This window comes from Peromyscus leucopus, chromosome 5 (genome assembly GCF_004664715.2).
Source record: "Peromyscus leucopus breed LL Stock chromosome 5, UCI_PerLeu_2.1, whole genome shotgun sequence".
Taxonomy (NCBI): Eukaryota; Metazoa; Chordata; class Mammalia; order Rodentia; family Cricetidae; genus Peromyscus; species Peromyscus leucopus.
The window spans coordinates 13,568,464-13,589,941 of record NC_051067.1 but is presented as its reverse complement, the minus strand read 5'-3'; the positions used below and the strand labels follow the sequence as shown (position 1 = coordinate 13,589,941).

Sequence of the window (21,478 nt, the reverse complement as noted above, 5' to 3'; positions counted from 1 at the left end):
TGATGTATTATGAATTACCCTGAAAATCTTGTGAGCTCAGATTACTATAGACAGGTAGTCTTCTTCATTCATGGGGATGGTGCCATGTCATCTTGCTCTCCAACAAAATGCCTTGTTTTGGGTCATTTATAAACCTCAGAAATTGATTTCTTGTACATCTTGGAGATGGTGGGGTCAAGAACAAGCAACTAAGACATGTAGGGTGGAAGGGGCTGCGTTTTCTTTCTACCTGGTATTACTGTTGTCATGGACCTTGCATAGAACTAACTCGGTTCTTCAAGCTGTCTTAGTGCAGTGTCTCTTTCATGAATGCATGAATGCCACACCCGGGCACACTGGGGATTCTGGGTAAGCTCAGCCACAACGAGGAGAAAGGCAGGGGCCGGGTGCTGGTGAGGAGAGAGAGTGACAGCTTGGCTGATCTCAAGGAACTCTGACAAGAAAAATCAAACTGAACAATCACTGAGCGACTAAAACCAGGCTGTGACTAAGAGCTGAGAAGCAGGATCTCCAAAGCTGCTCTCATGTGAGCAGTGACAGAGGCAGGGGAGGTTTTGTATTTCAGTATTGAAAGGTTCTTGTATTTGGGAAGCTTGGTTAAAAGGGCCATGATGCCTATAAAAAATTTTTAAGCCAATTATTGATCTAAATCTGAGTATAGGGAAGAAAAATATTTTTAAAAAATCCATTGTAAAATGAGAGAAAATGAACATTTTAATTTGTAGATTAAAACTATTGTAATTTAATTTGTAAAATTATTTACTAGGTTCATATGCATATAGTATATAATCATAAAATGGCAAGCGATTAAACAGATGAAAGTAGACTATTTTAACCAGAAGTACTGGGAGGTGCCTTTATGAATCATAAAGTGTTGTTCTAGACAAATGCGTTCTGCAGTGACCTAAGGATCAAATGATACAGTAAACTTAAGGTTTGATGCCCCAGTCACAAGGTCTCTAGTAGTTAAGTGAAGTCAAGAGAAATGTGGATAGCTATTTGACAGAAAATCATTGAAACAACTGAAACTCATAGAAAAATTGCCAATAGCAAGCAGGTAAGCTTGATTTAATGGGCATGTACAAACATACATGATAGCCAGAGAAAACACATTACCACCTAACATGTGGACTGTCCACAAGAAGTTACTCCATGTTGGGCTTCAGAGTAAATCTTAGTGGCCTCAAAGAATTGTCATGTAAAACACATTTAAAATTTTTATTACATTTATTTATTGTGTCTGCACATGAGCAGGACCCACATATGCAGGCCAGAGGACAAGTTGTGGGAGTCGGTTCTCTGCCTCTACCATGTGCTCTAAGGATCAAACTCCTGAGGTCCTCAGATGTGGCAGCAAGTGCCAGTAACAAAGGAATAGTGTGTGTCAGAGAAGCCCTCCCACATAGCAGCCCCAAGGCTGTGAGCCAGGACACTAAGGGGACAGACTTGGACATTTGTATCCAACCAGCTATTTTAAAACTGAAACTTCACCTGTATCCCAGCACATGGGAGGCTGAGGTAGAAGGATTCCTGAGAATTGTAGGTCAACGTGAGCTGCATAGTGAGTTCTAAGCCTGCTTGGACTACAGAGTGAGACACTGAGACAAAAAATAAAAAACACAATGACCAGAAATACACAAAACAGTCATGTCCTAACGGGCTGGCAAAGTGTGAGTAGAGTCTTTCAAACTGAACCAGGGTTCCTATTCACTAATCCATGTCACTGTGACTTTATAGGTGTGGTCTCTTTCCCAGAAGTGTCTGGAAGGGGCTTTGTTTTAGATTTTATTGTCAACTTGATACAACCAAGAGTCAGAATCACCTGGGAGGAAGGAATCTCAGACTTGCCTATGGCCATGTCTCTTGGGAATCATTTTGACTGATGGTTGGTTGGTGTGGGAGGGTCAGGGCTAGTGTGAGGGGTACACATACAGCCCTTTAGAAGTACTACTGGGAAGGACAGACCACGGTCACACATACACATTCATTTTCCCACATTTGCTCAAATACACACATGCATTTGCCAAATTTGCATATATAAACACATGCTTGTGTCCACATTCACACACACATACACATCCACATGCTCACAAGTTCTCCATGAAGTTTTATTATCTATTTCAGTGATTCACAGTTATGTGAGGATCATAATAGTTACATGAAACAAAAACACAACAGTGGGGAAAAAATACACGATCTAGTTTCCTATTTTAACGTAAAGATACTTGATAATTTCTGAGGTATACAGATTAAAAAAACATATTTCTTAAAGACACAAAACCACCAGAGAAAAATATAGAATATTATGATGGCTAATTTCTTGTGTCTGGGCTTGCGTGGGCTGTGGGCAGATTGGGAATACCACCTGGTTCTGGTGGGCCTGGGACTGGTGCTTAGTACAGAAGGCCATCTAGCCGATGTGGGGCCGCCTTCCAACCCTGAGGACGAACACTGCCCATCTGTGTCTGCAAATGGGCCATCTTGTCTTTCGGTGCGAACTTAATTTTCAGAGGATTCACTTGCTGCCACGGTGCTTGTTGACGCAGCCACTCAGCAGAAGTGGGTCCCTCTCCATAATGACTGAGCTTGTCTAGCTTTTAAACCAGGAACTGAAGAACCTAGACCTTTGTGCATCTTAAACTCAATTCTAGCATCCTTCTGCCCTTCCCATTCAGGGTCAAAGTCATGATGACTCCTTTCCAGAGGCTCTGAAGGTAATTCCACATTCTGGATGAGGATGTGCAGGATGGGGCACACTCTTAGCAGCATAAAGCCAAGTGCTACTCCTTGACAGACACATCTAATGAGAAGAGAAAGGAGCCTTCCATTAGAATGATCCTGAACAAAAATCATGACTATAGAAGGTTGAAAAATATATCTCACACATAAGAAATTTTATTTCTGAAAGATGAAATGTGAACTGATTATTTTCTTTTTCCTCTTCCTTATGCCCCCCTCCCACCTTGTCTGTCTGTGTAGAGTTGTGTGAGTTTATGTGTCCAAGGGCACATACACATGCTTGGGCTTGTGTGAGTGGGACAGAGGTCAGCATCAAGCCTCTTCCTCTATCACTCTTTACCTTATTTTCTGAGGCAGTCTCTGCTTGAAGCCAGAGCTTGTCAATTAGTCTCTACCATGTGCACAGGGAGTCCCAGGCTCTGTCTGTCCCCATCTCCACAGAGGTGGGATTAGAGACACACACTGCCACATCAGGCTGTTTTGGTTCCTGGGGATCTAACTCGGGTCCTCAGGCCTGCTTGACAAGAATGTTGTCTAGGGAGCTGTCTCCCTGGCCACAAGAAGGGCAGTGTTGGAGGGCTACATCCTCATCCCATCTTCCCCAAGTCCAATTTGGTCCACAGCAGATGGTTTGTAGACACTGAGTGTCCAATCCCCTGTTGCAGCTCTGTGAGACAAGAAGCAGGACAGGCTGGTGGTGGACTATGGGCTCTGTGGAGTTCAGAGGACTCCTGAGAGCCTGAGCACTCATGTCAGGGTACTATCAATGCCCATCATGGCGGCCAGCCCAGTCCCCAGGACACTGGAGGCAAAGTCCTGTCTTGACTGTGTGGAACTGAAGACTGAAAGGAGCAGGGAGGAGAGCACACCCTGGGCCTGTGCTCAGCAAAGGCCCTGAGGCCATGGGACTTGGGTGTCCTGGAGATACTGAAGGTTAGTGGTCTGGCTGTTTGGGATGTGTTCCTAATGGCTCCCAAGAGCTAGTCTGCCAGGGACTGAGTCACCTCATGTTGCCTCAGGCGTTGCAGCCTTCCTAGTGAGGTGGGGTGGGAGGTTTTATTGCTCAATTTCTCTGTTTCCATGGTACTCAGACTGGTTCCTTCCATCCCATGTCCAGCCTTGAGGGGAGGGCCAGGCTCTGAGAAGATTTCAGGGCTTAAACAGTCTTTCCCCATCCAAGCAGTTCAGAAACAGAACCCTCCCTCCGGGAAACTAAGTCTCACATTGGCAAAAGGAATCTGGGAGAGTCCTGGGCTGGAAGTCACTAGGAGTGAGTGTCCTAGCAGTTTGAGCCCATTGTCAAAAGGCCTGTGGCTGCCACGTGATCAGAGTGTCAGTGTCACCTATGGACTGGCCACTGGTGGCTTTTATCTTCTGTGGAGAATCGTGGGGTGTGCTTGTGTGTTTTTTTTTTTTTTTCTGAGACACAGTCTCACTATCTAGCACAGACTGACATCTTAGGCAACAGTGACATTAAACTCACTTCAAATCTGATTTCCAAGAATCAAATTTGGCTTCTCTATAAGAGCAGCACCACAAGAAAGGATCTTCAGGGAAGAAAATCAAACTCTAGAGGCTTCTCACATCATCCTGTGCTGGTCATGAAGGGACAAGTCTGAGCTGCTTCAGGGAGGTTTTCTGGAGCATCTGCATAGGAGGAGAGACATGGATTACGTTCCTGGTTTGGGAAAATGCAGAGTCCAAGGGGAGCATTTGCAACATTAAGCACTCACTGTGATGCTTCCCCACAAGGACACTCTTCCAAGACAGGAAATTACATGGTGGGAGAGGTACGGGTTGTTAATACTCTAACCCACCCCTTGGCGCCACCCTGCATCCTGACATAAAAGCCTCATTTTAAGGAAAAACCCCTCTCCTCCCTCGCTCTCTTGCTTTTCCTCCCATGAGATGGGCACCCCTTGATTCCCCCCTTTCTCTCTTCTCTCCCTCTTTCCTCTCTCTTCTTTGTCTCTCTATTATAATAAACCATTTCTGCATGGATGCAGCGTCTGGGTCATGAATTACTGTCCACCGCCTCCGCCCCGCCACCATGCCTGCATGGCTTGGGTCACCCACCAGCCTGCCACTGTATCTGGCCAGCATGCTAGCATGTTTCCCTGCACATGCGATATATATATATATATATGTATATATGTGTGTGTGTGTGTGTATATATATATATATAATAACAACACAGGCCCTATGAGGAGCTGGTGTTGCAGTTTTGTCACTGTCCACAATGTGTCTCTGACTTGTGAGCCCTGAGGCTCTGGGGGAAATTACAGAGCTCCAGGAAACCAAATGTCAAGTCCCTCAGTAAGAGGACAGGACCATGATGACCATCTGTCCTATCCCTGCCAACAGGGCCAGAGTACAGGCTGCCAGGTGGAGGCAGGTCTGGCTACAGGTAGCAAAGTTTGGCTAAGTAAAAAAGGAAGAGTATTCCAGACAAATGGGTAGCTAACACAAAGTCCCATGTTCTCTAGAACGCAACATAATTGGGGTAAGAAGGTGAAGGCTTAGTGAGGAACTGGTGTTGGAGAAGAAACCATTTTGTCACCACCCACAGCAGGTCACTGTCCTGTAGGACCCTGAAGGACTGGCTGTCTTACCAGAACCCCAGGAAACCACAGGTGTGACGTTTCTCAGTAAGAGGAATGTAATGACCCAATGCACCATCACTGCCAGTAGGGCTTGGAAATCCAGGCTGCTATATCAAGGTGGCCAAGATGTATAAGGTGTATAAGATGTAGTCAAGCAGGTATGAAAGAGGAAGAACATTCTGGACAAATGGATAGCTTGGTACAAAGTCCCATGTTCCCCAGGACAGAGTCTGCAGCCTCTGCAGAGAACAGTGAGTTCATTTTCACTGGTGTCAGAGATTAAAGAGAGTCAGGTACAAAGCCTGCCTCCTTCCTTATGACCTCCCCTGGGGAGGGACACCAAGCAGGGCCTCTGACTCCTGGTTGAGCTTGGCCTTGATGGCCCTGATCATTTTTCTTGTAGCAAGATGGTCAGAAATGGCTCCCTACGAACATGTCACCTTGGAATCTCTGTCTCCCACTCTCCATCTCCCCTCCACTTGTCCAGTCAAGACAGAGTGAAGAGAGCTTCAATGCTGAACACATCAAATAGAGCCAGCAGAGCCGAGACCAGAAAGGAAGGCCATGGTGGATCTCTGGAGTTGGTATATGAACTCCCAACCAGCCTGGGCCACAAAGGACATTATAGCTAGGGCTGTATGCCTGGCCCAGAGATTATACAGTGACTGACCAAACTTGTTTATTTCCCAAGGACAAGTCCCTCAATGTCTCTTAAAGAGCATCAGGAGAAGTCTGTGGGTTGCAGCAGAACTGTGGGTCTCAACACCCTGATACCCAGAGGCAGCTAGGAAACACACTGGGCCACCACCAGGTGTGAAAACCACAAACAAGCAGTTGGTGAAGGTTCTGGTTTCAAGGGCCCTTCCTCACCCCAATTTCTGGTCTCTAGTAGAAAGCCAAGGCCAAGGGTGGGCAATGTTTGAGGTTCCTTTGGTTCGCTGTGCCAAGGTAGGTAGGCCTTTTCAGGCCTGAGGCTGACTGAGCACTGTCTCCAAAGGCCAGCAGCCATGGGACTACTTTGTACCCAGTGTCAACCTTAGGGGGTCAGGTTTACAAAGAGATCTTGATTGCCATGGAGCCCCAGATGGCAGCTAGTAGTGCTGTGTAGCCCCCTGCTGGCAGGTGCCTGCAGTGTTCTCTTGGGCACCTTCCTGGTGGGGAGGGGCTTACCAGCTGACAGGACATACAGGGAGCTCACCTGAGGGCATCTTGCACTTGGCGGTAATTTTGAGTCCACTGAGTATCTGCTTGTGGTAAAAGATGAGTTTCTGAAGTCTGGTCTTGACATAACACTAGCCCGGGTGAGTAAAAGGGAACAGTGGTTTTGGCAGGCCTCCCCGACTCAGAGGGAAAGGTGCCACTAACTGGCTTTGAGGTTTGGTGAGGGGAAAACCATCTATCTGGTCTGTCATCGGGCTTTCCACTCTGGCCCTCTGGCCCCACGCTTTTTTGGCATATCAGGATCTGCCATGGAAGGTCTGGAGGACAAAGAGATGTTGACAGATCAGCCCAAATGCCTGAGTACACAGGAGGAGGATGGGTCTCCACTGGTGGATGAGGCCTCCTTTCTCTCCCACCATACCCTGACTCAGCAACCTAAGACAAGAGAAGATTTCCAAGCCAGCATCATACTTGTGTGCCTTGGCACATGCTGGGACTCTCCAATCAGGGCCTCTTCGCATGGCGGGGGGGGGGGGAGCTTGCACCCTCCAACTCCACTCTTCAGGCTGAAGTTTGCTCCTGTCTTCCTACATTCTGCCCCAACCCAACACTCAGTCCTTTCTCCTCACTTCCTTGACAGGAGTTTCCTCAGGACAGACTCTACTCCCTCCCCAATTCCCTTCAACTCACCCCTTTCCCCTCTTCTCCTCTATTTCTTTATGCCCCGTCTTTCCCTTCCCTCCTCTGACTGAACTCACACTTAGATTATCCATTTCTGTCCCAAAGGAGTTAGTGAGAGAGAATATCGAAGGGATGAAGGGACCAAGCAGATGAGAAGCTCGAGACCTGTATGTCAGTCAGTTTTGCTTCCAGGAGTAGGTGTTCTGCAGGAGCTGGGGAGGTGGACCTTCATCAGGCAGATGTCACGTGAGACCTCCTATCTGTGTTGCAAGCAGTGCTGGGCTGAGCGAGCAGGGAGCTGGAAGCAAAGACCCAAGGGCTGGAGGATGGCTGCAGGAGTCTGTGCCCTGAGTGTGTGGGCACAGCACACTGGAGTTCTGGGCTGCTTCCTCCTGTGGGGGTCCATCCACACCAGGAGTGCAGTTCACCAGGCCTCTCCTCCTTCACCACTTCAAAGATGACACATGAAAAGGCCTCTGTCAGTGACATGTGGCACAGGCAGGACTTAGCACTCAGCTACCCTCCTGTGCCACTGACTCCTCCCCTTCTGAACCTTTGTCCTCTTTGCTAAACTCGCCCTCCTCCCTCTCATACTCTAGCCCCACGCTCTGCTCTCTCCATCTGGTTCAATGTTCCCAGGTTCTACATACGAAGGAGACTGTGAGCTTGTTCCTTCTAAAGAGAGACATCTTTCTTGACATTTTCAAGGGGCATTTAAAAAGCATTAAAATACAACATAGAAATGCATTCTGGTGCCCTAAACTACTAAGCTCCACTCTCCTTTCTTTGGCCCTCCTTTCTGCAAGTGTCCGTGACTCACCTTTGGGTGGGCAGGCAGCAGCAGCAAAGTCTTCTCCATACTCAAGAAATTCGACTCCTCGTCCCCTTCCAGCCCTAGTTACTTGGATCCAGAGCCTGTAGATTCAACCTGAGCCTGGTCACTGGGCATGGCTGGCCCTGTTGATGATTCCACAGGGCACAAGCTCTTGTTTTTTTTGTTTTTGTTTTTGTTTTTTTTTTTTCATTTAACTCTGTGGTTGTTGCATCCGGGGCTGACTCTGGTGGGAAGTGCTCATCAGGTAGAGTATCACTCAAAGCCTTGGTAACTGCAATGCCCCTCAGAAAATTGCTATTGATGTCAACAGTCGTCACATTGCCTTCCATGTCTGTGGTACCCAGGCAGGACATCTTCTCAAGGCAGCCCTGGGTGTTAGGCATGTTAGGTGTTCCATGAGATGACCTACTATCATGTACCAATATAATCTTTCGATAATAATTTGGTTGGTTTGGGACAGATGACAGGGAAGATAATACATTGTGTTGGTGATGAGCTGGTGTATACCTGAAGGACTTGTTTCTAAGTATGGAAAGTGCTCTATGACACAGAAAAGGATGCCCAAGCTCCACATCAGCTGCACTGTTACACAGTTTTCCTGCCAAGATATCTGGGGCCAGGTAGAGCAGGAAGCTACAGACCTTCCCCAACATCTGCCCTTTGTGGATTTAGCTGCCATGCTGAAGTGGCAAATTTCTGCATTTCCTACTGCATCCACCAGAATGTTTTCCTAATTTGATATTCCTGTGGATGTGTCTTTGGTGGAGGAAGTGAACCACTGACATGACCTGTTGGAAAATTTGTAGTGCCTCCCTTGTATACAGCCCAGCTCCCTAAGGTACCTCTCTGGGTCTTCTCCCACCACACATTCCATTGTCATATAAGTGGTTAATGGTATATTGATCATATAAAAATTTTTATAATGTTCTAAGGATTTATGAATTCTGCTTCAACAAGTCATTGTTGCTTTTTTCAAGGGCCTCGACAGTTATGTGTATGTGTGAGAATGTGGCACACCAGCTTTGCCTTCCAAAATGTGCCACAGCCCAGGGACAGTAGATTTTGTAATCATTTTGAAGGATGCCCTCTTCATGGGGCTGGCCATGAGGATTGCCTCCATCTCAACCACTTTATTATGAGAAACAGTAGTACCACATGATGCTAGGAAGAAATAGAAAGCAGGTTAGAAGTTTATAGTTATGAATTCTACAGCATAAAATCTGAGATACTCCAAACAACCTAATGATGCACCTCAAGGTCATAGAAAATAAGAACAATGCAAACCCCACAGCAATAGATGAAAAAGCATAGTGAAGAGCAGAGATGGAATCAATGAAATGGATATTCAAAGGGCAACACAGAGACAGAAAAACAAAAAGGTGCTTATTTGCAAGGACAAACAAAACTGGCAAACCCTTACCCAAATTAACCAAGAAAGATAAGACACAAATTAGAGGCAAAAAGTGATGTTTCACTAGACACAAACGATCATTAATATTTTGAGGTTTTTATACTGTTAAGTTAGAAAACATGAAAGAAATTGCTAGACTTATGTGGATATTGAAATAATATGAAATCAAAAGACTTGAACAGGTCAATAATAAGCAGCAACAATAAACTAGTAATAAAAATAGCTTCCAACAAAGAAGAGCCCAGGAGTCCTGGATTCACTGAATCTACCAGACCTTAGAGAAGAATGATCGCCAATGGTCCTGAAAATATCTCATAAAAGAGACAGTAAAGAACACCCTCAAACCCATCACAAAGCTAGTATTACCCTGCTCCCAAAATCAAATAAGCACATAAACCCGAATAGGCCAATTTCCTTGGACAAAGATGTGAATATCATTAATGAGAGCACTTGATACCTCACATCCAATTCAACAACACACTAAAACCTCCCTTCACCATCCAAATGGCTTCTCCCAGGATTACAAGGATAAGTACATGTACACAAACTGACTGGCAACATAGCTTATAAACAGACTTGGGGAGGAGTCCCCTGCTCAGCCACAATGAGGGATGAGCTGTTGCCATTTTCAGGAAAGTAGATGAATCTAGAAACAGTTTGACATGAAACAGTCCCATCAATGTGTAATGTTTCTGTTTTGTTCTATGGGTCATAAGCAGGGAGTGGGTTCTAGTTCAGTAAAAGGGGGGGTGTCAGTGGCACAGATGTGACTGGGGACATGAAGCAGAGCAGGAGGCGTGATCATAGTGTAGTGTTGTCAGGTATGGAAATGTTATAATGAAATTCCTTATGGCTAATATATACTAAAAGGTGTTTTAAAATAAGAAAAATGAAATAAAAAATAACAAAATTTGAGTTTCAAAAATGAGAATGGGTAATAATGAAGAAAAATAGGCACAAATTAATCTTAAAACAGGAACCAATAATATAAACAGAAAAGTGAACCATGAAAACTAAAACCAGAAAACAAAACCAACAAGCTAGGAGACAAATTCTCTGTCAAGGGTCAGCAGTTTGGAGTTGCCCAAGCCCATCATAGCCAACATTACAATCCTGCTCTGCAGCCAACCAGCAGTGTCTCTGCAATAAGAGGACAGGCCCTGCCCAGGTGGCACCTTATGTGGACTCGTGCTCAGCATTCCTCAGAATTGGCTCCTTGTGAGGTCACAAGAAATGGACCAATCATGGCTTGGCACAACCCACCGTGGCTTTTCTCACTTCTGTCCCACAACCACTGTAACAGTGACTTTTCCTCATGGCTGTGACCAAATCTCTGACAAATAGCACCCGCAGGGAGGAAGGCTTTGTGTGGACTCCTGTAGGCTCTGAAGAGGCACAGGAGTCCCGGGAGTGGGAGCATCTGTTGCTTAGGCAGCTGGGTTGTTAGGTGTCTGGTGACACTGTATGGACAGGTCTCCATCCCCAAGTGGTACAGTTCCTCCAGATAAGCCCGCCTCACATGGGCTCCACAACTTCCCAGAATAGGACAAGCTATAGGAAAGCAAGCGCTCCACCACACGGGACAGTGTTAGGCAGCCATGCTGTGGTGGTTTGAATGAGAACTATCACCCACAGTCCCGCGCCTGTGAACACTCGGACAGCAGTTGGTGGTGATGCTTGGGGAACCTTAGTTGGTATAGCTCTGTTAGAAGAAGCACATCACTGGGGGGAGACCTTTAGATTGCAAATGCTCGTCTGCTTCCAGTTCTTTCTGCTTCTTGCCTGAGGTTGGGAATATGACACTCTCAGTTTCCTGCTCCTGTTGCCATGGCTGCAGCTAGCTGCCATGCTTCCCCTCCACCTTCATGGCCTCTTATCCCTCAGGGAAAATAGGCTAAATTAACTTGGTTCCATAAGTTGTCTTTGCATGGTCTTTTATGGCAGCAACAGGAAAGTACCACACATGCCTTCAGCAGAGAGGGCTACTGCCCAGTCCCCACCCCAAGCATGTTGTCCAGTGTCCAAAGCAGATTGATTTTTGCCTCGCATTATCCAGGTTCCCTCCCATATCCAGAGAAACAAGGACCCCTGTCCTGTAGCCTAAAAGGAGGATCTGTCCTGCGATCTCTGTCTCTCGCTAACCTGCTTTTTCTCCCTTGCTCCCATCTTAAAAAACCAAACATACGCACACAGCAGAGGAGTAATCAAAGGAAAAGTCTAGAAATTAAAACTGCACAAAGGAATATGAAAGTCCTGGTGGATCACAAAAGCCTTGCAATGTGACCAGAGCACAATTCACTGATGAATTCTACGTTATTAATAATAATTAACAGGAATGATCCCACACTCCATAAAACAGAAGGGAAGAAACTTCCAAACTCATTCTATAAGACAAGTACTGTGAATTGTGCTCTGGGGACAAGTGACAACTTAAAAGAAAGAGGTGTAAGCCAAAGTCTTTGATGAGCATAAATGAGAAAATCCTTAATGAGAGACCTCAATACTTCACATCAGATTCAACAACACATTAAAAAGACCTTCATTCACAGATGGCTCACACAGGAACACGAGGATAATTCTACAATACAAATTTGCAAAGAGCATACCATATAAACAGAATCAAGGGGAGAGTCCCATACTCAACCATCAAAAGGAATGAAATGTTATTTTCAAGGAAAATCATGGAAGTAGAGATAGTTTACCTGGGGTAAGTCAGTTACACCAACAGAAACCACATTTTATCTGCTGTGTCAGGAGTGGAGGGGGTGAACTTCTGCAAGAGGAGAAGTAAGTATCAGTCACATGGGAAAGGCAGGCAAGTGAAAGAGCAGGTGGATATAGTCAAAGTGCAGTGTAAGCCGGTAAGAAAGTCAGGATGAATCCCTACTGTGTGCACTTAAGACAAACCAATGAACCTTCTGAAATGAAAAAGAAACAAAACCAAAAAATGACAGATGAGTTTTTAAAAAGAAAAATGGGTAACAATGAAGAAAAATGCAGGCACAAATTATAACCCAAACCAATATTATAAATAAAGTCAATAAAAGGCCAAACACTATTGAGAGCCGCTGGTAGTGAAAGTCCATGGAGTATACAGCAGTGACAACTAGAGTTCAGAAGGTCAACCTATCAGAACTAAGGGTTCTGTTAGAGGAAACCATCACACAAGGCGTTATGGAATTCCTGCCTTTTGAATGAACTGGCTGTCTCTTGTTGTAAACTTCTTGTGCAATAACAGCCATGATTCTCCCCATTTACCGTGCATCTCCATGTTACGTGTATATGTAATCTCACGATTGTATCTCAATCTTGGGCACAACTTTCCCTATACATTTGGGGTAGTTGGACAACTGTTCCCAGCTGTGTTTATTTTTCATTAACATATATCTGGCTAGGGCCATTCTCCAGACAAAAGTATTTCAGCAAAGATACCTTTTTCCAAGGACAAAACTGCACATAGATAAACACTAGCTCATCTCACTCACAGATAGAGAAAAGAACCACTAACAATTTAATCCTCACCCCCTTACCTTCATCCTAGGTTATTTACACAGGACCCTAATTTAAGAGATTTACTGCTCACATTCCTGGGATGAAGTTTTAGCCATTTGCTAGATACTGAGTTAAGGCAGTTACTTCCCACTGACCCAAGGAGATTGCCTACAAGGCCAGGCAGGTGCCAGGTGCCAAGCTTCTTTCTTGTGCAAATTAAGTTTTTATTCCTCCTCAGCCAGGTGCTATTCCTAGATTTTCTCCTCAGCAATTACTCTGAGTGAAAGTGTTTTTACTAACCAAATACTACATGCTCTGACATAGGTTGCTTAGCCACCTAGCATATGTCCCCCTCCTTATCAGAAAGCAGCTGCAGCTGGGATGAGCGGGAAAAGTGGCGCCAAAGACAGCTGACTTTCTTGTGACTTATTGACCACTAACATTCTATCTAGCCATTTCTAGATTACAGTTTGAGCACATAAATTCCCTAATTGGTCTTAGCCTTTAGTTGACCCTAGCAGAGAACTCCCCTTTAGTCATTCCCCTTTTGGGTTGTAATTGGAAGCTGACAATTAATTGCTTTATGTGTGTATTCTTATCACCTCTCTCTGCATCCCTGAAAACTTCAAGCCTCGCATTGCTTTACCAAAGAATTACTGTGTAGATATACATACTGCTTCTCTGAGAGCAACAGAGCAGAGAATTGATGGAGAAGAACAAAGATGAGGACGGAGATGGAAAGAACTAGGTGGAATGATGAAAGAACAGCAGAAGGGACTGAGAGCAGGAGGAACCGAGAGGAGCTAAGTAAGAAAGCAGAAAAGAAACTGTGTAGATAGAATCGCCATAGAAAAATAAAGTGAATGGACTAAAGAACTCAGTGTGCATAGATTCATTGAATATCCCTCAGATTAGGATCCTCAGCTGGTTGGTAGACTCTTCTGCGGACCCTGGGAACAAACAATATAGACTGGACCTAATATTGCTTGCGTTAAAACACCAAACTCCCCAAACCCAAACTCACAATGTTGAGGTCCATCAGGTTGGAAAAGTCAAAGTCTATCAGAGACTGTGAGTCCAACTGCTCACCAGCCACCCAGCCATCCAACTAACAGCTTCTCTACAGTTGAAGACAAAATTTGACTTTGTCAGTATCTTGTATGTATGCTATTTAGCATACCTCACAATGACTCCTTGTGTCTACAACCCTGGGACTGACTAATCAGAGCGCGAATGTATGGGATGCTTCCATGGTATTTCACTTCAGCCCCAAGTTTCTGTAATAACTTACTTTTACAAACCTTATCATACCTACATTTAGGGTCAAGTCTTGTATCTTGAGGCTGAAGAGTGATGGGTTGAAAGGAGGTAGCTTTTCACTGACACTGTGGTGCTCTTAACAAAATGCTCTGTTTCCTAGACACCCCAGGACATGGGATGAACATCTATGGGCCTCGGAGGACTACAGCTTCATCACAACTTCACAATAAGGCCCTCACCAGAACCCCAGGATCCCAAAGACAGTGTGTTGATGCATCCTTCAGGTAGACATGAGGATGATGCCACCTGTCTTTGCTCTCCAATACAGTATCTTGTTTTGAGTAATTTATACCACAGATAATCGTTTCTTATGCTCTTGGAGGTGGCATTTCTACACCATGGGTGAATCCAAGGCACTTCTGCTCTCCCATGTTAAATCTTGGGACTTCACTGGGGCCTCAGTCCTCAGCACATGAGTCCTCTACGCTATGCATGCCATCACATCACCACACTAAAAATACCCCTATGGTCTCTGGGCTAAGATTCAAGGCTATTGTATGCTGTCTGTTGCTTGGTTGGGCGAAATCTCAGCCTCTTCACAAGCAGGGGCAACCTTCAGGCTTCCATGCTAGGGTTGACCTCCTCATGGATTCCATGGGTGGCTTTTCCAGCTTAGTATCTGGAACCCAAGGGACTATAGCACCAAGCAGTTCCTTGGGCTACATGGGACTGAGGGTGACAGACCCGAGGCAAGGACAGTCTCCTGCCTGAGTCAGAGATCAGAGCTGCTGTGAGCTTCTGGCTTGGCATGCACAGCTGTTAAGTGTCCACAGGACAAAGAGCAACAGACGTATCGAATACCATGTGAGAAGAGGCACGCACGTCCTGCTGCATGAGGCTGTGGGGAGCCTGAGGAGGTGGCAGGGAACAGCATGCTCCCAATGGGCTCCTTTATAGTCCCAACATCAACTTGAGCTGTTTCCACTAGGGTTCAGCTCTGTAGTGCAGGGATAAGGAACCTCTGTGGCTACTTGCCCGGTTCAGGGCCTCCACAGCCTCACTGCATACCAGCTCCACTGGTCACATCCCCTGGTACCTCCTAGGGGCAACATCTAAACAGCCTTGGCCCTGGCTTTGAGTAGGAAGATCCTCAAGCTGTTTAATAAGAAGATGGTTGGGTGTGGCCTCAGTATTTGCAAATATGGGGGAAGAAGTCCCTAGCACAGGTTAATAGACGAGCATGTTGCAGGACACATGCCTCTTTGGTCCAGAGCAAAGTTCGGCACAGGGTTGAGGGTAGAATGCAGCCAATTCAGAGACTCAGCTCTGGAATCTGATGGACAGATTCACAGCTCCACATTAAGGGGTCTGAGCAACCCTGATGCATTTGAATTTGTGCCAACAGGGTAAACAGGAGTTTCTACATCTGTAGTTTATATCTGAGTAGTGAAGAAAGACATAAAAAATGAATGTAAACTGAGGTGGTCACATGGAGGATAAGAAGGACTTTGCCATTCAGATGCCAGCCTCTTCCCACCACTGTAAAGAGAATTTACTGATCAGCACAAGCTGGTAAGCTGTCAGTCACATAACATGCTTAAGGGGTGATGGGTGGAAATAATACTTTTTGTGTTTATTTTTCTCAACATATAGTTAAAGAATTTTACTTATGGATTTTTAAAATTCATTCTATGGATAAATGTCTCCATCATGAAGATGTGGGAGTCCTGGTGAACTCAGCTTTTCTACAGCCTTCATTGCTTACCACTGAGAGACATCCCAGACACGTGTTCACATCATTCCCCATGTTTTACGCTGAGACACCATGTCTTTTTTTCCCTCAAAGATCCATAGAAACTTTGTGTGAGCTGTGAAACTTTGTGAAACACCGTGAGCTCCTTACACTCAGTATGGATCAAGTAGGGTTAAGATTGAGTCAGAGGCTAGGCAAGACAGGAATTAGGACCTGGGTCACCCGGATCCTGAGGACAATAGAATCAGGCAGGCAGACAGAGTCAAGGCAGGGATGGGCCTGTCTCAAGGAGAGGTACAAGGCTACTATCTCTGTAGGGGGGGCTGTGGTCAGGCAATGTTGGCCCAGGTCAGGGGCACACTCCCCCTGCGGTCCTTGCACCTAGGACAGGTGCCAGTCAGTGGAGACCTGAGGCAGACGAAGCTGCTGCTGCTGTTGTTGCAACTCCTGAGCCCTCAGCCTTGTCCCTCAGCCCGGTGTCTTCGGAACATGTAAGGCTGGGAGCACTGGGGAGCCTAGGGCTGTAGCAGTGTTGGGGGCTTGTGTTCAGTGGGCCCTGGGGTACTGCAGGGTACCCCATCCCCGTCTCAAGGAGAGTAAGCACATGTGAAGCAAGGGCTGGGAAGCCCTAGTCCAGCACAGGAAGTGACGTGTCTTTCCCTCAGAACCACATGGTCCCAGAGAAGTCATCACAAGAGTCTCATTTTCCTCTGTGGCAGATCTACAGCTGTGGCCAGCTGTGGGGTCAGGGGCATCTAGGGCTGGCTCAGTATTGGCAGCAGGGAGCACAGGACTGTGGAGGATGGGGACAAAGTCCTCAGTCCCTCCCTGAGGCTCAGAGGGCAGGCCCAAAGAAGGCACAGCCTCTCAAGGTCTGGGTACAGCGATCCCCTCCCAGAAGTCTAAGAAGCAAACAGCATTTACTGGCCCCACCTTGTTCCCTCTAAGAAATGGAAGGCAACATTCCGCAGGTCCTTTAGTTATTCTCCCAGGGATGCTGGAGTAGGGCAGGGGTGGGGGCACAGCTACATAGAAGCCCTAACCTTGAGCAACTGACTTTGGCCCTGATTCTCCAGTTCTTTCACCTGCAATGTAGGCCCAGAGGTGTGTTGGTGCAGGACTCCCAGCCACCTGCCCTGGCAGGTCCACTTAAGATGGGGTGCTGTGGCTGCACTTCTACCCCACCCCATCCCTAAGACCCGTGAGCTCTCATTCTCACAGAGCTTTCAGATGTGGCTCTCCATCCTGTCCCTGCTGGTGGCCAGGGAAGGCAGGGGTCAGGGCATCCCAAAGTCACTTAGGCCATGTGACTTGTCCTTGATCTTATACTCTATGGAGGAGGAACCTCCTTGGGACGTCATTCCCTGCATCAGGGACCTTGTCTCTAACACATGACATTGGAATGTCTCCATAGTTTGCAGAAAGCCCTAGATGGTAGGGAAGGGAATCTGTGGCCTGGACACAACAGATGGTGAATGGCCTTGGCAGGCCAGACTATACTGGGGTTTGCCTCTCTGAGGAGCTGTCTTTCTCAGCTCTTACCACCTGGCTTCTATAGCCCACTGCCTCCAGAAGTGAACCTGCCTTCCCTGGGACCCCAGGAAGGGGCAGGCAGCAGAGGAAGATGCAGGGTGAGAGGAGAGGGGTCTGGGGTGACATGCCTTTCCCCCAGGGGAAAGGCATGTCACCCCAGACCTTGCTCGGAGGCAGTCTGCTGCCATGAAAACACACGGATCTTTCCTTGACTCAGTCCCTCCTAGATGGTCCCTCACACCTCCCACAACTTCATCTGCCCACATCTTTATCATTTTTTCATTCTCAGCTCCCAGAGGGAGGCCCATGACCCCAACCACATCTGTCTATGACACAGATATTGTCCATGAGGACTGACTGTGTTTCTTTGTCTCCCTAGAGACCTCAGTTTATCTTACTGTCCTGCCCTCCCATGAGCCAACTTCTGGGCAAATGCTATATATGCCCCTCAGCCAGGTGATTTCTGATCACTTCAGTAAGACAGCATCTTGAGTTAAGGTGAGGTCACCCCAGTTCAGAGGTGTTACTGGCTGCACTGGTGGGAACTGTGGGGCCCTACATGGGAGATGGAGCCTGACGCTGATCAGATGTGGAGGGGTCCAGAGAGGAACGGGAGTGTCTGTGACAGCTCAGGGAGTTGCAGCCTAGAGAGTCACTGCCTTTGAAAGCCCTTAAGCCTGTTGGCATCTAATGCCTGCTGCGCTCACCTGGCACCCTCTACGGCCCCAGGCTTCCATTCTCTCAGGAGGTACACGCTCCTGTCAGCGTGATGCAGGAGGGGAAATCCAATGAGTGTGAGGAGGGCAGGCCCGAGGAACAGGGTCCAGAGAGATGCAGCCATCTGAAAGGGGGGCAGAGGAGTTTCAAGGACTTCCAGAAGGGCTGGATTGGCATGTGGAGTGGGTGAAGGGCCTCCAGGTGGGAGTCGTGGGAACAAAGCCGTGGACACTGGATGCTTCTCCACTCCTGCTCAGAAACAAGGGAACTTCCCTCTGAGCACTCACGTGTGGACTTAACAAATCCTTCATGATCACTTACCACCAAGTGGAGTGGCAGCTTGGCAAGGCACAAGAAGGTGCATGTTATCTTTGCAGCTCTATGAATAAGTCCCTGAGAAAATCAACTTGCAAGGAGGGTTGGTTTGAGCTCACAGTTTCAGTAGTTTCAGTCCATGGTCACGAGTGCAGTTGCTTGAGCCTAGGACAGGGTAGAGCACAGGGTGGGGGACGTTTACCTTCTAGGCATGAGGCATGGCAAGTCAAGCTAAGTTCCATATGTCAGCAGCCCAACACCTTCCTTCATCCCCTTGTGGGATCAGCTCAGGAGCTTCTTGCTACTCAGCCCAACAAAGCACCCTTGAGTCTTGATATGAGGATGTATGGGGCCGCGACCCAGGCGCTGGCAATTCTGACCTCACCGAGAACTCACATTAACTCCCCTCTCTCTACCACATTAAATGCCTGGGACCTGGTATGACCGGCCAGAGGGGGCCTGGACTTCCGGTATCTTGCCTACTGCAGTGTCTTCACCAGGCTTGCATACTTAACAGGCAGGATCAGGTCAAGATCCACTTCCAGACCCTGGATCTGTCTCCTCAAACACAACTCTCACCCAGCCTCTGAGAGACGCTGGCTCATCCCAGTCTGGTGGTTCCAGACCACTCTGGCCAATTTGTGAGTCCGCTCAGCTACATGACCAGGTAGACTAGATGACTGCAACCACAGACACTGTCTCCTCCTGGCTCTGAACAGGGTCTCCAGTGGTCTCCTCAGCCCCATGTGCTCTCCTCCAACACTAGGATTTATGCAATAGGAACAATGTGCCAGCCTCTGCCAACCCCTGACTGGGGAGCTGGTGCCTTGAAAGTGAACCACCCCTGTTCAACAAACCCTCCTCAATTACATTCCTAATGTTGATGAAAATGAAAAGAGCATGCAGAGAGGAGAGAAGCCTCTTACACACTCTGAGGACATGTCTGGTCTCTGCCTTTGCTCCATGTGATGCTGAGGTGCACACAAGCCAACAAACAGCTCTCAGAGGGAAGCAGCCACGCCTCTCAGCTTCCTTTCTACTTTCTCTTGACATCTCCTGGGCGCTTGTCTCCCAGGTCGTTCCGGCTCTCCCAATCTCAGCTTCAGCATCTCTGGATCTGGTCCAAGATCCTTGGTGTGCTCCATCAGTCACATCCCTGACCAGCTTGTCAGTCAGATCTTCTGTGTAGTTCTGAGTGACGTCAGGATGGGCCTGGAGGAAGGATTACTTGAAGGCTCTTTCTGGGCCACCTTAACTGAACTGGAGTCCTGCAGATGCCAAGGGATTTCAGATGTCTTCAGGACTGTGGTTCTGTCCTTATATCAGCAACCTCTTTGGTACTGGACCAGCCCAGCCCAGGACCTTGCTTCACATGCTTGCCCTTAGCAGTCTTTCGGTGCTGGGAGCTGAACATGTACATGACCTCCATCACACCTCAGACTGAGCTTCTCTTATTCCTAAGTTCATGGAGTTTGAGCGTGTAAAGGAGACAGAGAATCCAAGGTTGGAGATGATATGAGCCTTGCAGTGCCAAGCTCCTACAACCCCACTGAAATAGGAATCTTCAAGGTTCCCATCTCCTGGTGTTGATGAAGAGCCAGGTAAGGCTTTACACCTACCTGCAGGTGTCCATGCAAAGGTCAAATCAGTCACAAGTGTCTACTGTCCCACGTGCGGGCCTCTTCCTTTAGAATGGGGCATGTGCTGTGCAAGCTAACGAGCTTCCTACAGCCTGGGGTCCCTGCTGCCCTCCGTCTTCTGCTGTGTGATGATCTGGCCAAGATCATTACTCCTCTTTCCTGTCACCTCTCCAAAGGCCCAGTAGTGGGAATACTCAGGAACTGGACACTGGGTTTGCAAAGTAACTGGGATATTTGGTGATTCCAAGTGTTCTCCCACACAACTGTCCTAGACGTTCCTCTTGCAAAGTTCCCTCTCAGAGGTCTTTAGGACAAGCTGTCCCAGTTCATCTTGGGCCAGTGCAGTTCCCCTGAACCCTGCTATTCCTGGTATGGCTGGGGTAAAGCTGGACCAAATTCCTGCTTCATCATGCTCTCCTGTATCTTAGCATGCACCTCCATGAAAACTTACCATGAGGGTATCCCTACCTGCTTGCCTCCAGATATCAGCAGTTACCAGAGACCAAGACACTCAGAGATACTTCCTGAAGCCATGCAGAAGTATATAGACATCATGCACTGCCTGGTGAGGCTCCCGGAATCTTCTACTGGAGAGCCTGGGGAAAGAAGAAGAAAGGAAAACACTAAGCCAGAGCAAAAAGAGGATGAACTGTGTCCCAATCCAGGACTCCTGAGCTACGATGATGAGCTGTGGTCCCAAGACTTTGTTGAACAAGTGAGCTGCATCTGGAGCCCTGGGGTTAGTGTGGTTCTGGGATGGCATGCCAGGTGTTTGGAACTAAACTTGCTTCCTTAGCTGTTGAACTGCACAAGTGGTGTGTATGTGTGTGTGTGTGTGTGTGTATGTGTGTGTGTGTGTGTGTGTGTGTGTGTGTGTGTATTCATGATGGTTGTCATCATGACTTGTTAGAAATGTAATATGGACCAGGAAGTACTGGGCTTTGCTTGCTGAGTCCCTTGAAGGGGAGGGGAGGGTACCACTTTAGGAGTTGGTGAGTTATAGTGAGTGAAGGCAATTTTGTTGAAAACGTCCTGGGCTGCTGCATTTGGTCTGACATCTGCACTGTTCCATGGGGCAGGGAGATTTGGAGGGATGGACGCAGAGATGCCGTATCTAGGGTGCAAATGTGAAGATCCAGGTCTCCCCTAGATTTGGCCTCTGCTCCTGGGAGAATGCAAACTAGAAGCTCCAGGAATCTATCACCCACTGCTCACAAAGCCTGTCTGGGTTAATGGGCCTTCCTAGAGTGTGCCATCATTAGCTGTCCCTCCAAACCTCTAGACAGAGCTGTTTCCAGTCTTCAGCTCTCTGAACCACTTACCCAGTCTCTAGAATTA

General features: G+C 47.3%; 1 long non-coding RNA gene across 2 annotated transcripts; it reads right to left on the bottom strand.

Moving 5' to 3' along the window:
• Nucleotides 1-2,087: 2,087 nt before the first annotated feature.
• LOC119088005 lies at nucleotides 2,088-11,013 on the bottom strand. 2 transcript variants are annotated; one of them, XR_005091561.1, is made up of 5 exons: nucleotides 8,005-11,013; nucleotides 7,350-7,482; nucleotides 6,541-6,820; nucleotides 4,223-4,386; nucleotides 2,088-2,800 (listed from the first exon to the last, which is right to left on the bottom strand). It is a non-coding gene; the product is annotated as an uncharacterized LOC119088005 (long non-coding RNA). The 2 variants fall into 2 exon arrangements; XR_005091560.1 differs by having other exon boundaries at nucleotides 7,262-7,482; nucleotides 8,005-11,011.
• Nucleotides 11,014-21,478: the final 10,465 nt, after the last annotated feature.